At 44.4% G+C, this 13,834-nt stretch overlaps 1 protein-coding gene across 6 annotated transcripts in view; it reads left to right on the plus strand.

Annotated features, from left to right (window-relative positions):
• Window positions 1-13,834, plus strand: part of KCND3 (potassium voltage-gated channel subfamily D member 3) — a 272,536-nt gene that overhangs the window by 64,350 nt on the left and 194,352 nt on the right. The window lies entirely within an intron of this gene.

Raw genomic sequence — 13,834 nt, forward strand, 5'->3', positions numbered from 1 at the left:
AATGCCATCTAATTCAAAACTTACAAATAATTTACTCCAGAGTGTAGCTGCATTGACTGTAAAGGCTAAATGTGTTCAACAGCGAAACGTCTCAGCGCCTAAAATAAAACGATCAACGAGCGTGTTCCTGGTGAAGGAAGGCACAGTGTGATCCTAGGCAAGTTTACTTGGGGCCAAACTCAACCATAAACACCGTTCCATTCCTAACCTATGAAGGAAAGAAGGAAGGAAAATCTGTAGGAGGCCATAATGTGGTAGGGTTGGTTACCGCTTTCCCTTACAGTTCCCTGATTGTTCAGCTCAATACCATCCACTGCCTTTCTCCTGATGGAAGAGGGGAGGTATATCTACCTCTCATCGGTGGGAAACTGCTGGGGTAGTGATTGTGAGGGGACAAGCAGGTGGTACAGAAAGAATAAGAACGCTTTATACCCACTCCTCACTCCCCCCCCCCTCAAAATTTCAACCTCCTGCAGTTGCCTTTCCTTTGCAAAGGGGAAAATGAGTCATGGAACAACATGGAACATAGTATTTAGCCCTTAGAAGTCCCACAAAATTTGGTGGAACTTATTCCCTAGTAAGTGTACATTGAGTTTAGTCGGCAAGACTTTTTAAGCTGACGGGAGGATGGCATGATAATTCCGGAAGATGGCAAAAATTGATAAAATTACAAAGAACAGAGAGAGCATGAATCAACACAAATTATTCTCTTGCAAACGTGCTCACATAATTCTATAAGCAAACTAGGAAGGTTCAGGACAACTCCCCCCCCCCCCATGCCAGGAAGAAAACCCTTTGTGCACCATTCAGTTCATAACCAGGTTATGGAATGTATTACAGCAGGATATTGCAGTGGATAGTGGTATAAGCAGCTTTGTAATAAGGGTAGATCTATCAATAACCACTAGCTATGTGGGTAAAAACAGAGTCTGTGTATGTGCCAGGCAGAATACTCTGATTATCAGATGCTGGAGAGGTAGTGGTGGAGTGGTTTGGGGAGACTGTGCTATGCAACATAACACATAGTCTAGTGGCGATGCTTAGTGATGGTGCTCACATGTTTTGAGCCATGAATCACATTGAAGGCTCCAAACACACCCTGCACACAATACCGTGTCTATCCCCTCATGGAATGATCAAAATTAGCCCAGCCAATGTTGGGCCCCAAGGAACTACCGTATTTTTTGCACCATAACACTCACTTTTTTCCTCCTAGAAAGTAAGGGGAAATGTCTGTGCGTGTTATGGAGCGAATGCCTACGGATGGCGGGGGGATCTGCTGCAGTTGTGAGCAGAGGATCCATGGTTCCCCTTCCTTCCCTCCTCTGTGGCTCGCTTTGAAACAGCAAAGTGGGAGAAGAGCCGCTGAGTGGGGAGGAGAGAGGGACAGAGAGCCTGCTTCTTTAAAGGAGCAAAGCGGGAGAGTGTAACCGGCTCCTGTCCAGTTGGTTCCTTTAAAGCAAGCAGGCTCTCTGTCCCTCTCTCCTCCCCACTCAGCTCGCTAAATAGCAGCAAAGTTTTTCAGCTCGCTAAGCCGGGGATGAGCGGGGAGGAGGGAGAAAAGCAGAGCCTGCTTGCTTTAAAGGAGCAAAGCGGGAGAGAAGAGGAGCCTTCTCCCCTTATACCCCTCTTCTTCATTATTAGCAGCATCCTTCTCCACCCACCCCACGCATGCTTCTTCTCCCCTTAAACCAGCGGCGTAGTGTGGGTTGTCAGCACCCGGGGCAAGGCAAGTAATTTGCGCCCCCTAACCCGGGGCAAGGCAAGTAATTTGTGCCCCCTAACCCATGGATTTGCGCCCCCTAACCCCCAGATGTTGCGCCCGGTGCGGCCGGGCTCCCTGCACCCCCCACGCTACGCCACTGCCTTAAACCTGTCTCCTGCATTATTAGCAGCATCCTTCTCCACACACCCCATGTGTGTTCCTTGTCCCTTGAGTGCTTTTCCTTCCCTCCCCACTTAAAGCGTGGTTACAAAGCACGGATCCACATGGATCCTGAGGATTTTTGCACTGGGTCACCCCAAATTCACCATCAGATCGCATAGCATGTCCATGGCTACATCTTGCACCAAAAAAATCACGCACCCACTGTTGCCTGGGGCTGCAGTGGTGCAAAAACGTGGTTACAAAGCATGGATCCACATGGATCCTCAGGATTTTTGCATTGGGCTACTCCAAACTCACTGTCAGATCACATGTCTGTGGCCACAGCATGAACCACAAAAATCATACATCCACTGTTTCATTTAGAATATTTTTTTCCTTGTTTTCCTCCTCTAAAAACTATGTGCGTGTTATGGTCGGGTGCATGTTATAGAGCGAAAAATACGGTAATTGTGGGTGCTCCCACAGTTCCAGTTCTAGGTGAGAGCCCTCCCACTTCAGATAAGGTGTAAAGGTGGTCATTTGCCTGATCCAACAGGGCAGTTTTTAGGTTCAAGCAACACAGAATTATATTTCCATGCTGTTATGTGAGATGTGCAGGAAAAAGGACCCCATGCACTCACAGGCATTCCATTGATTTCCCATCCAGTTGTGAGCCAAGGTAAACCCTTAGGGGAGGAAGCTAGTCTTACAACCTCTGAATGGGTTTCCCAACAGTGGGAGCCCTTATTATTATTTATTGTTTAAATCAAGACAATAACATGCACCATGGTGGAGACTAATCTTGTCCTCTGACTCCGCCCCAATGTCCCTGCTGGGGTCAGGCTTTTTTCTTTTCTTTTTTTTACAGTAAGTAACACCTAATAATCCACTTCTTTTCCTGTAGCATGGTATCCTCCTTCTAAATTTGTCTATCTAATTAGCTTTCTTTCCCACCCCCCAACACAATATGTTTAAAAGCTCCCAGGGCAGGCACACCTGAGTGTTTGCTAAATTTAGCAGAGGACAATATCTAATGGGTTATTTTAAATGAATGCAGGAATTGCTGCATAAATGAATTTTGATTTGAATTTCCACAGCCTCTTAGCAGAGCTGTTTTTCCCCCCTCCCCACTTCCCCATCTCCCTTAAATTGTATATCAGGCAGATTAGAGAGAATAATGGGCAAATCTACCCGCTACCATCCATCAAACACATTTCAGAACTACATTAACAATGAACCCTTCATGAAAAAGGAACAGAGAGGTGGGGGGAAGCGGCAAGTTTCTTTCTACTTCACCTCCATCATTTCATGATGTGTCAGAATAGAAGCCAAGATAATACAGCTTTAAAAGGTGGTTTTAGACAATTCAGGTGCAGGGGTTGGATAATAACTTGTGTTAATTTCCACAGGGAGCAGTTGATCTGCATTTTGAAAAGAGATTGCTTTAATGGATTAGATGTCACTACAAGGCCTACATTTTTCAGGATTATGAACTCTGATTCTGAAGTATAAGACTCTGACCTACTTGAGAAGGATGCCTCGTGGCTCTGCTTAGGGATGCTGACTGTATATCCTTGGAAACAACCTACTTCATCAGATGCACACAAGGGGATGAAGAAGATTGGACTATGTGTGCTGAGTACCTGTTAAAATTATGGACTGAACAAACAGATTTTGCGTATCTCTAATCCTTACTCATGCTTTCCCTTAAGACAATCTTGAAATCCTAACAATTTCCTCCTGGTGTTAGAGTCTAAGAACCTGGAGTAAATCCCATTCTTGTTTTTGCTGTGCCAAAATAGCCATCTTCCACAAAGATCTTTTTTTGTTCCTCTGATTGGAATAATCACACTTGCCTGCTGAGGAAAGAAATGGATGCAAATTCTGTCCCTAAGGAAAAACGGCAGTCTCTGCCCCCACTTAGGAATGCACCAAGCCCTTTCATTATACTCCATTTGCAGAAAGACAACCAATTTCATCTTCATAATTACAAAGACGTCCACCACTGGAGACATTAAGGTGGTTTCTTTCCGAGGATTTGAATTTACTTCAGTTATTGCCTCTGAAGTCCTCCGTTCAGGAAAGTCTAAGAGATGGGAATACATTAGAGTAATCAATTCTGCCTGATTGGTTAAATTCAATAAAATTAGGAGGAAGCCCTTCTCTCTTTCTCTTTGTCAGGTGGCAGCTCAGAGGCAGGTAGAAGCACTCCACCTCCTTCGGGGAAGCTATTCAGTTCAGCAAAAATCACAAGGAAGGCCACACTATGGGATTTCATTAAGTATTGTTTTGGGCTTTGCAACAACCTCTGGTCCAGGGATCAGGCGTGTCCTTCCAGGCCTCTCTGCCTGTCCCTTGGCCACACCACATCTCCCCAGGCTATCCCCCTCACCTGCCCTGGTTTGTTCTTTCTTTGAATATTTTTGACTGGCTATAATAAGTCCTTGAACACTAGTAATACTCCTAAAAGAGCATCTCCACCCCCATCGTTCAGTTGAGGTCCAGTTCTGAGGGCCTTCTGGTGGTTCCCTCGCTGCGAGAAGTGAGGTTACAGGGAACCAGGCAGAGGGCCTTCTTGGTAGTGGCGCCTGCCCTGTGGAACACCCTCCCATCAGATGTCAAGGAAATAAACAACTGACTTTTGGAAAACATCTGAAGGCAGCCCTGTTTAAGGAAGCTTTTACTGTTTGATGTTTTATCGTGTTTTTAATATTCTGTTGGGAGCTGCCCAGAGTGGATGGGGAAATCCAGTCAGATGGGTGAGGTATAAATTATTAGTATTACAGTATTCAAGAAATACAAGCATGCTTGGCCAACCAGCACGCTCTTTTAAAGTGTGTGTACCTACTCACTATCTCATATATAGTTAGGAAGGTTAGGATGTTCATGTTTCAAATGTTAGGATATTGGTAGTGTAGAAGATAGTCAATTAAAACATAATCCCCAGTGAGTTGTTGGACATTATTTCTGGGCACAGCTTTTCAGTTCTCTTCATTCTAAGAAAAGAAAAAAATGAGGATGGGCGGGGTATAAGTAATAAGTTGTCGTTATTTGCCAGGATGGAGGATAAAAGGGGTGCACTGCACAAAAGTAAAATTTACATTCACTGCCCTGCCTACTTCATCCTCTGGCCACACCCACCACGGGGATGTGATCCCTGAAAAGTTGCACAGGAGGTAAAGTGGCCCTTGTCTTGAAAATGCTTACTCGCTGCTGCGAAAACACACATTGAAACCCTTCACATAAATCCAGCATTAAAATGTGCTCTCCCTCTCTCTTTCTCTGTTTCACATTTACTTAGGTGGATCCAGATATAATTGTGCTTAGAGCAGTCCCAGTGAAATCAGTTAGTCAACTCAAAGCGTGACTAAGTCTGACTCCAACCCACTGTTATCCAACCTCAGAGAATAGGCTGTTGTCTCTACTTCACAGTTAATAAAATTAAAGCTGCAGGAGAGATGGGAGGTAGTATGTTCTTTTGACCATTCCCCATCAACTAATGAAAAAGAAAATTGTATTGGAACATTATCAAAGGGGATAGAAAATTTCAAAGAAACTCCTATAGTTGGAGTGCAGGTTTGTTTGTTTGCTTTTTGCAATGCATACTTCATTTTGCAAATCATCTCTGCAGACAGGGAGGCTGTAGAGCCATAGAGAAGCATTCACCGGAAAGAAAAGCACGTACACTTTGCAGTGATAAGCTAAGCTCAAGACCCACCAAACTTCTAAAGCAGGGACAGGGAGCTGCAGGGCCTCCAGATGTTATTGGATTACAACTCCCATCATTCCAGACTATTGCCTAGTCAGAGAAGAGAGACAGAGATTCCCTCTTTGCATGTTCTAAAATAATCTGCCCATACACTTTTTTTAAGACACAGAAGTTTATTTCCTCAAGACAGGAAAAAGATTGTGCAATGTTGTAACTTATGTTATCATAAATTACATTTTCTTAATTAACAAAAAAAAAAAAAAAACCCTCTTCTCAGAGGCTGTACATCTCCAAGAACAATAAGCCCAAGTGCTAAAATTCTTGAAAACCAGAGGTGGCAGTCCTTTACAGTATGAGTAGCTGTAGAATACTTGTACTGACTTAAAAAAATTAAAAGCCAGGGGTGTGTTCATGTAAATTTGATGTTTCGCCTTTGGCTGTGTTTCTGCTCAAAATTTTGTTCCTCGAGTGCTTTTCTCAGGGGGTGGGGTGACCTTCCAGAACTCACCCTAACATCTACTCTTGGCTAAAGTATTCATCTATTCCCCGAATGGACTTGCATTGTGAGCAAAATCCAGGTGCAAGTTTGACCTCTGGTATAATGAGGTTCCCTGGATACTAATTAAAATGCTGTTTTTCTCCCTCTGCAAGTCAGTACTATAAACAGTAGGGCATCAGCATGCAAAGAACTTGCTTTGGTGCAGTGTGGATTTTCTAAGGCACTTTATAGCATTTAGACAAGGGGCACAAAGGCAGGATAAACTTCTGTGTAGACTCATTGTGTCACTAAGAGCTCATTTATACATTTGGGATGGGGGTATGGGCCCTTCATGGAATATACATGTGAATGCTACTGTGTGTTCATGTGTTCATGTGTGTTCCTTCAGTGCAGAATGCAACACGTCAGAATGAAGGGACCTCACCTAGCTGTTGTACAGAGCGAGAGGTGGCAAAAGAATTATTCACATGCACCTGAATTTATGAGTTGTGGTACAGTCCTAGGAGAATGGTATGATGTCCTTTCTCTCTAAGATTAGACCCTTTCACCATACCCTCCAACATTTCTCCAATGAAAATAGGGACATCCCATTCCATAATGATAATTTTACTATTTATACCCTACACATCTTACTGGGTTGCCCCAGCCAGTCTGGGTGGCTTCCAACATATATAAAAACGTAATAAAACATTAAACATTTGAAAAAACTTCCCTATACATGATTGCCTTCAGAAGGCTTGGGGGCTGGATAACTCCATACCCTCCAACATTTCTCAGGAGAAAATAGGAACATCCTACCATACCCTCCAACATTTATCTGATGAAAATAGGGATGTTCTAAGGAAAAGCAGTACATTCCAGGATCAAATCAGAAACCAGGATGGCTTCTCTAAATCAGGGACATCCCTGGAAAATAGGGACCCTTGGAGGGTCTGCGTTCACTGCCCATAAGATTTGCAGCCTAATTTTCTTAATAAATTTATTGCATGTATATCTCACCTTTTTCTCCAAGAAGCTCAAGGTGATATACTGTACATGATTCTTCCACTTTTGTTTTTTAATCCCAACAACAAACCTGCAAGGTAGGTTAGGCTGAGGGGCAGTGACTGGCCCAAGATCTCCTAGCAAGTCTCATGGATGAGTAGGGATTTGAAGCCATATCTTCCAGGTCCTAGTCTGACACTCTAACGCTGGCACTTTTAATCAGTGGTTACTAGCCAGGGCTGGCATACTTGTTCACCCTTTTCAGGAATGTGTTAGGGGACCAAGAGAGCTTTGACCAGTTTCTGGCCCTCCTGCCCTTGGTGTGCTGCCTACAACAGAACGACAGTGGTCAAGATTTCTGCCACTGTACTGAGGAGGCCTTAACCTAGAGAGGGAGGTCCACAGCATCTTTTGGCCTCTCAGCTGCTCTCCCAAGGAGCCTCAGGTAGCTTCCTAAGCAAGTAAGCCAATATCTACCTGTCGGATTGTGCCTTAAATATGCTTTTCTGCATCCAGGCCTTGGTCTGAAATCTCACCTAGCTGGCTGAGATTGCACTGTCCCTTTCAAGCAGGAGACTGAATTACAGGAAGAAATGATTTCACATACTCCCTAAGGAAATTAAAGAGGTCACATTAGAGTCATTCTGTGTCTCAGAGAATAAAGGGAGCCTGTGCTATCTACAAAGCAAAAGCTTTTGTCAAATGGCTGTGTGCAGTCACAGGCGGCTTTTCCTCTGAAATGCTTCTCTTATCACAATACAACCTTGTAGCGTACTCTGGACTTCCCTTTGTGGGGGGAAAAAGTGTATAAATAAGTGTCTCTTTTTATATTAAAAAAAGCCTTTTATTTGTCTGATTCTGTTTTGTCTGAATGTACAATTTATTAGGTGCCAACTGCTTTTGTATCTTGATTATTTGAAATGCAGTGTAATGAGCTGATTTCTTCCAAAATAAAAAATAAACAATTAGCCACTTCAAACACTTCATTCATGGCTATGAATGAAAAAAGTAGAAAGCTGCTTTATGCCCAGTCAGGTCATTGGTGCATTTGCTTCAGTATTGTTTACACTAGGAACTGAGAACCTGTGGCCTTCCAGGTGATGTTGGACTCCAACTCCCATCAGCCCCAGCCATAATGGCCAGTGACCAGGGATTATGGGAATTGGAATCCAACAACATCTGGAAGGCCACAGGTTCCCCCTCCCTGGGTTAAACTGACTGGCTGTGAACATGCAGGATTTCAGACCAAAGATTTCCCCAGTTTTACTGGAAGATGCCATGGATTGATTTAAACACGAGACTTTTTGCATGCAAAGCATCTACGGTATACTACCATGAGCTACAAGTATTTCATTCACATGTGGCATTGACTCTGTTAAAAAAAATCATTGCACTTGAGGAAACACTGGATAATATTAACTCTGGACACATTCAAACATGCAAATTTTTGCTTGATCTTGTACTCCTCAAGTGACAAACCTGCGCATATGAATCAAGCCTCTGCTCCAGTGGTTCTCAAACTTTTTTCTCTGGGGCACACTTTCAGAATAAAAAATTGCTTGCACCACACTAATTTTATTATTGATAAGACGTACATTGGAAAAAGGAAACAAAACAACTCCTAGCAGTGCTTGTATTTATAGCATAGAACACAACGACTTTATAATATGATTGTGGGACATTGAAAAAGTATAAAACAATGCAACTACATAAGAACATCCTAAAATATAATATTGGTGGGCTTCGGAGAATTGGCTGACTCCCCCGTGGCAATAAATAGCAGATCAAACAAAAGGAAAGTCTTACCTGTTAGTTTCTTTAATAAACACAGCGAGAGACAAAAGAAAGCATCTCCTTAGACTGGCGGTGCTCCCAATTAAGGTTTGCCCCTCCATTCCTATTATGTAATCTACATTACTCCTACATTTTGTAATCTGAGTTTGTACCCTCTGTGCTTTCTGTTCTAAGAGAGCCAGTGTGGTGTAGTGGTTAAGAGCAGTAGTTTCGTAATCTGGGGAACCAGGTTTGCGTCTCCGCTCCTCCACATGCAGCTGCTGGGTGACCTTGGGCCAGTCACACTTCTCTGAAGTCTCTCAGCCCCGCTCATCTCACAGAGTGTTTGTTGTGGGAGAGGAAGGGAAAGGAGATTGTTAGCTGCTTTGAGACTCCTGAAGGGGAGTGAAAGGCGGGATATCAAATCCAAACTCCTCCTCCTCCTAACACTCTCTGAGCTCTCCAGATCCTTGGGGATAGGGGTTGGCGATGCTGTCCAGAGACTGTGAATCTGTTAACCCTCTCTCTTCCAGTGTTTCTTCTGCTAGCTGTTCCCCATCCAGTATTTCCCAGCTTCTATCTTCTGAACTATGCCCTTCTTCAAACCACTATTTTAAATCTATACTGTCCTCCTGTTCTTGGGAAGATTCAAGGTCAGGGGGAGGGGGAAGCTCTCACCATTCCTCCTCAGTGCAGTCCTCCTCATCACAGCCTCTGACAAATATTGATTGTCCTTGAATCTTCCTGCCACACCAGTGTGGCAGGCCGTACCCTTTGAGAACCACTGCTCTAAACTATAGGAAAGGGGAACCTGTGGCCCTCCAGACAAGGGGATCAACTCCCAGGAGCCAAGCCCTTTTGGCCCTCTTATATTTTTGGGGTAGGGGGCAGCCCCCCATGTCCTGAAACCATGAAGCCAAAGCATGGAGCCGAGCATGGTATGCCTCCGTGGCCAGCTCCTTCTCTTCCTCCTCCTGCTACGGAGGGGAAGGAGGGTCAAAGCTGCCTCCCACCAGCGGCAGTCGGAGGAGGGGCCACCAGGCATTGTGCCATGTGGCCGCCATGTTCAGCTCCACCCTGGCTCCTCCCAATATCCTGATGTCACACATATGACATCCCCCCAATCACCCTCACAAGCTGGCACCTTTGCCTCCAGGTGCTGTTGGAGTATAACTCCAATCTTGTCTGACTATTGACCATGCTGGCTGGGACTGATGGGCATTGGAGTTCAGTGAAATCTAGGTAAAGGTAAAGGTACCCCTGCCCGTACGGGCCAGTCTTGACAGACTCTGGGGTTGTGCGCCCATCTCACTTAAGAGGCCAGGGGCCAGCGCTGTCCGGAGACACTTCCGGGTCACGTGGCCAGCGTGACATCGCTGCTCTGGCGAGCCAGAGCCGCACACGGAAACGCCGTTTACCTTCCCGCTGGTAAGCGGTCCCTATTTATCTACTTGCACCCGGAGGTGCTTTTGAACTGCTAGGTTGGCAGGCGCTGGGACCGAGCAGCGGGAGCGCACCCCGCCGCAGGGATTTGAACCGCCGACCTTTCGATCGGCAAGTCCTAGGCGCTGAGGCTTTAACCCACAGTGCCACCTGCGTCCTCAGTGAAATCTAGAGGGCTACAAATTCCCCATCCCTGGCCTATTCCTTGTGTATAAAAATGCAATGAGAAAGAATTTAGCAGGGTCTTTTTCACTCAGTGGCAGGCTTACTGGCAATTTGTCTGCCCCCAATAAAATGAGCAATGTCTAGCCTGGATTTCAAGAGCCACTTCACTTCAAAATTCACACTAGATCCAAGTGGGGTTTTCATTGTGTTTGGCACATGGACAACATTCATCTCCTTAGTTTAGTGGCTTAAATTACATTACATTGCAAATCCCTGTGAAGTTCACAGAAGCTTTTGTGGGGCTTATGGCTATTAAATATTGAGGCTGATGCAGTCAAATGATGGGGGAAGAGGGAACGAAGCTGAGTGGCAAGAGCACATGCCAGGGATGCCCTCCGTCTCTGCAGTCGAATCCACTTTGTCTCTGCATAGTTGCAGCCCACCACAAATGGCAGCAGTGGCTGAAACTGCATTGCTTGGAATCTGGAATAAGCCAAGGTATCGTGCTGCAATTCTGTTGTGTTTGTGCATTACATATTTATAGCCCTTCTAGGTTACTTGCAAGTCTCCTCGGCCTTCTTCAAACCTATTATACACGTGAGATATCTGTAGGCAAGGATGCTATTCTTAGGTTTCCACCACACAAATGCTGGGATCTGCTTCGTATCTGTTGCCATTATCAGAAAAGGCAAGAAGAATTCTAGAAGGTCTTCCAAAAGGTCTTCCTTGGTCTGAAATTTTTAAACAGTCCCATAGGAAGATAGGAAGCTACCTTATATTGATCCAGTCCATTGGTCCAGCCAGCTCAGTATTTCAACACTGACTGGCAGCATCTCTCCAGGGTTTCAGGTAGGGGTCTCTCCTCTAGCCCTACCTGGAGATGCTCAACAGTCAACCTGGGATCTTCTACATGCTATACCACTGAGCAATGGCCCTTCCTTCCAAAGAAACAACACAGAAACCTGCCTTATACAGAGTCAAAACATTGGTCCCTCTCACTCTATATTGTTCAAACACTGCCTAATTCAGTGGTGTCTATACTGAGCAACAGCAGTACTCCAGCATTGTGTTTCTCCCAATCCTATATTGAGATTCCAAGGATTGAACCTGGGACATTAAGCACGGAAAGCAGATGCTCTACCTCTGAGCTATGAGCCCTGCCTGTGCCCCTGGGAGATTTCTTCACTACAGCTTTCTCTACTTTCTTGCCCAGTCACATATACTCCTTCACCAATTGGGAGAGACTTAAGATTTGCATTCTGAGGCCAACTCTTTGTGTTTCCTTCTCACGAACTTGAGTGTGCCTTTTTCATGAACTCAATTCAGTTGGGTTGTGCACGTGTAGCCCCAGGAGACTTTGCCTCCTAGTGGCAAACATAGAGAATGGGCTTGCATTTTCAAAAGCTTGGTTTCTCCCTTCACGCTGTTGCATGCACAACTCATGACTTCGCCACCCAATGGCAGATGAAGAGAACTGTCTTCCTAATCTGCATAAACCCATCTGTACAGTTATTTTGGGAATAATTCCCGTTGTTTCACAGCAGCTTTTCAACGACGCCAGATGTCGCAGAATGTGGTTAAGCAATCACAGTGGCAGTGTTTGTTAATTAGTTACTCTGTGCCATTTTGTTGTTGACACTCTTGCCTTTAGGAAAAATTCAAAGGGCTAAAAGTTCATTCATTTCAAGCACATATGAGGGTGACTCACTTCCATATGATTTTTTCTGTGTTCACAGATCCAGTTTTGTAAGTTTTGAAAAACTGGATGAATTTCCCCCCCCCTACAACTTGCCTCCTGACTTTGGCAATCAGTGGTCTATAGACAGGAAGAGAGGCTACAGTACGTCCAGGGAATCCAAGAAAGTATTTTTCATTTGCAATGACAAGTTTTAATCATTTATCTATCTCTCTATATATATCTCTGCTACATAGCTTCATATCTCTAGCAACACACTCTATTCCCCTCCCCTCTGACACACACCATTTCCCAAAGCAAGCCAGACAGAAATCTTCCAGATGACAATATCTGCTCATCAGGAGTTTGACCTTGCTCTATCTCTTAAGGCACAAATCACAGCTGATGGGAACCAGCCGCAAAGGCAACCCAGATGCTACATGTGGAACTAGCTAGGAGCCAGGCATAGCTGATTCTTGCGCTTCTCTGCTGCGTACATGAAATGGCAACGTTTGGCAGCTGGGTGCTACAGATGCTGAGTGCAACCTCCTGTGGCCCATGGGGTTGGCACCACAGTTGATTATAAATATCAGAGTGACAAAGGGGGGAAATGGGATGAAATTCAGTATCTACGCACCACCAGCGAATATCAGGCATGGTCTGCAGACCAATTCTGCCTTGTTATTAAAAGGCTCTTTCTAGATGAACTGCTTTTGTCCTGCGCTGGGCTCAAGGCCCAAGTAAGGGTGAGGAAAGTAGTGTACCTTGGGCCTTGAGATCCAGCTCAGGCTGCATGGCTCCGTCTGTGTTATCAAGAACTGGTTTTTCTTTTCTTTTTAAAATGAAAGACTATTGTTACTATGTAATTATCACCATCTTTACTTTCTGCATTTCACATGTTTCACTGTTTATTAGGGATGGGGGAATTTGCCAGTTTCAGTTTCTCACAGTTTTTCATTTTTCCAGTCTTAGGTTTGGTTTTTCTACATTTCAACATCAGTTGAAAAAAAATTCCCATGCAAATTCCTCAGTATTTCAGGTTATATTTCTCTCTCTCTCTCTCTCTCTCTATATATATATATATATATGCATGCAATTTTGCCTAATGTCTGCATTTTGCCAAAGCAATCTCCCCCACTTTAATGCTATTATTACTAATATGTGTAGGCATACTTTAGGCATACTTTACCCTAGTATATTACTAGGCATACTTATATTATTGTAGGCATACTTTACCCTAGTATATTACTTGGGTGGAGAAGTGCATTGCAAAATTCAGTAATTCAAAGGCTAGCTGTGTTCTGGTTCGCATATTGTTTCAGGAAGTGTGAATTTTGGTATGTTCACCTTAAAATGCAAACTGAACTGAATTCCTCCCCTTTCCTTCCTCTTTACAATATCCCTCCTCCAACCAACCATGTACAGTGGTACCTCAGGTTACATACACTTCAGGTTACATACGCTCCAGGTTACAGACTGCACTAACCCAGAAATAGTGCTTCAGGTTAAGAACTTTGCTTCAGGATAGAACAGAAATAGTGCTCCAGCGGTGTGGCGGCAGCAGGAGGCTACATTAGCTAAAGTGGTGCTTCAGGTTAAGAACAGTTTCAGGTTAAGTATGGACCTCCGGAATGAATTAAGTACTTAACCTGAGGTACCACTGTATACATAAATCTGCTACTCTGGATGACACTTCATTCATAGTATGAAATGGACTGT

This window comes from Podarcis cretensis, assembly GCF_951804945.1.
Source record: "Podarcis cretensis genome assembly, chromosome: 6".
NCBI classification, from domain to species: Eukaryota; Metazoa; Chordata; class Lepidosauria; order Squamata; family Lacertidae; genus Podarcis; species Podarcis cretensis.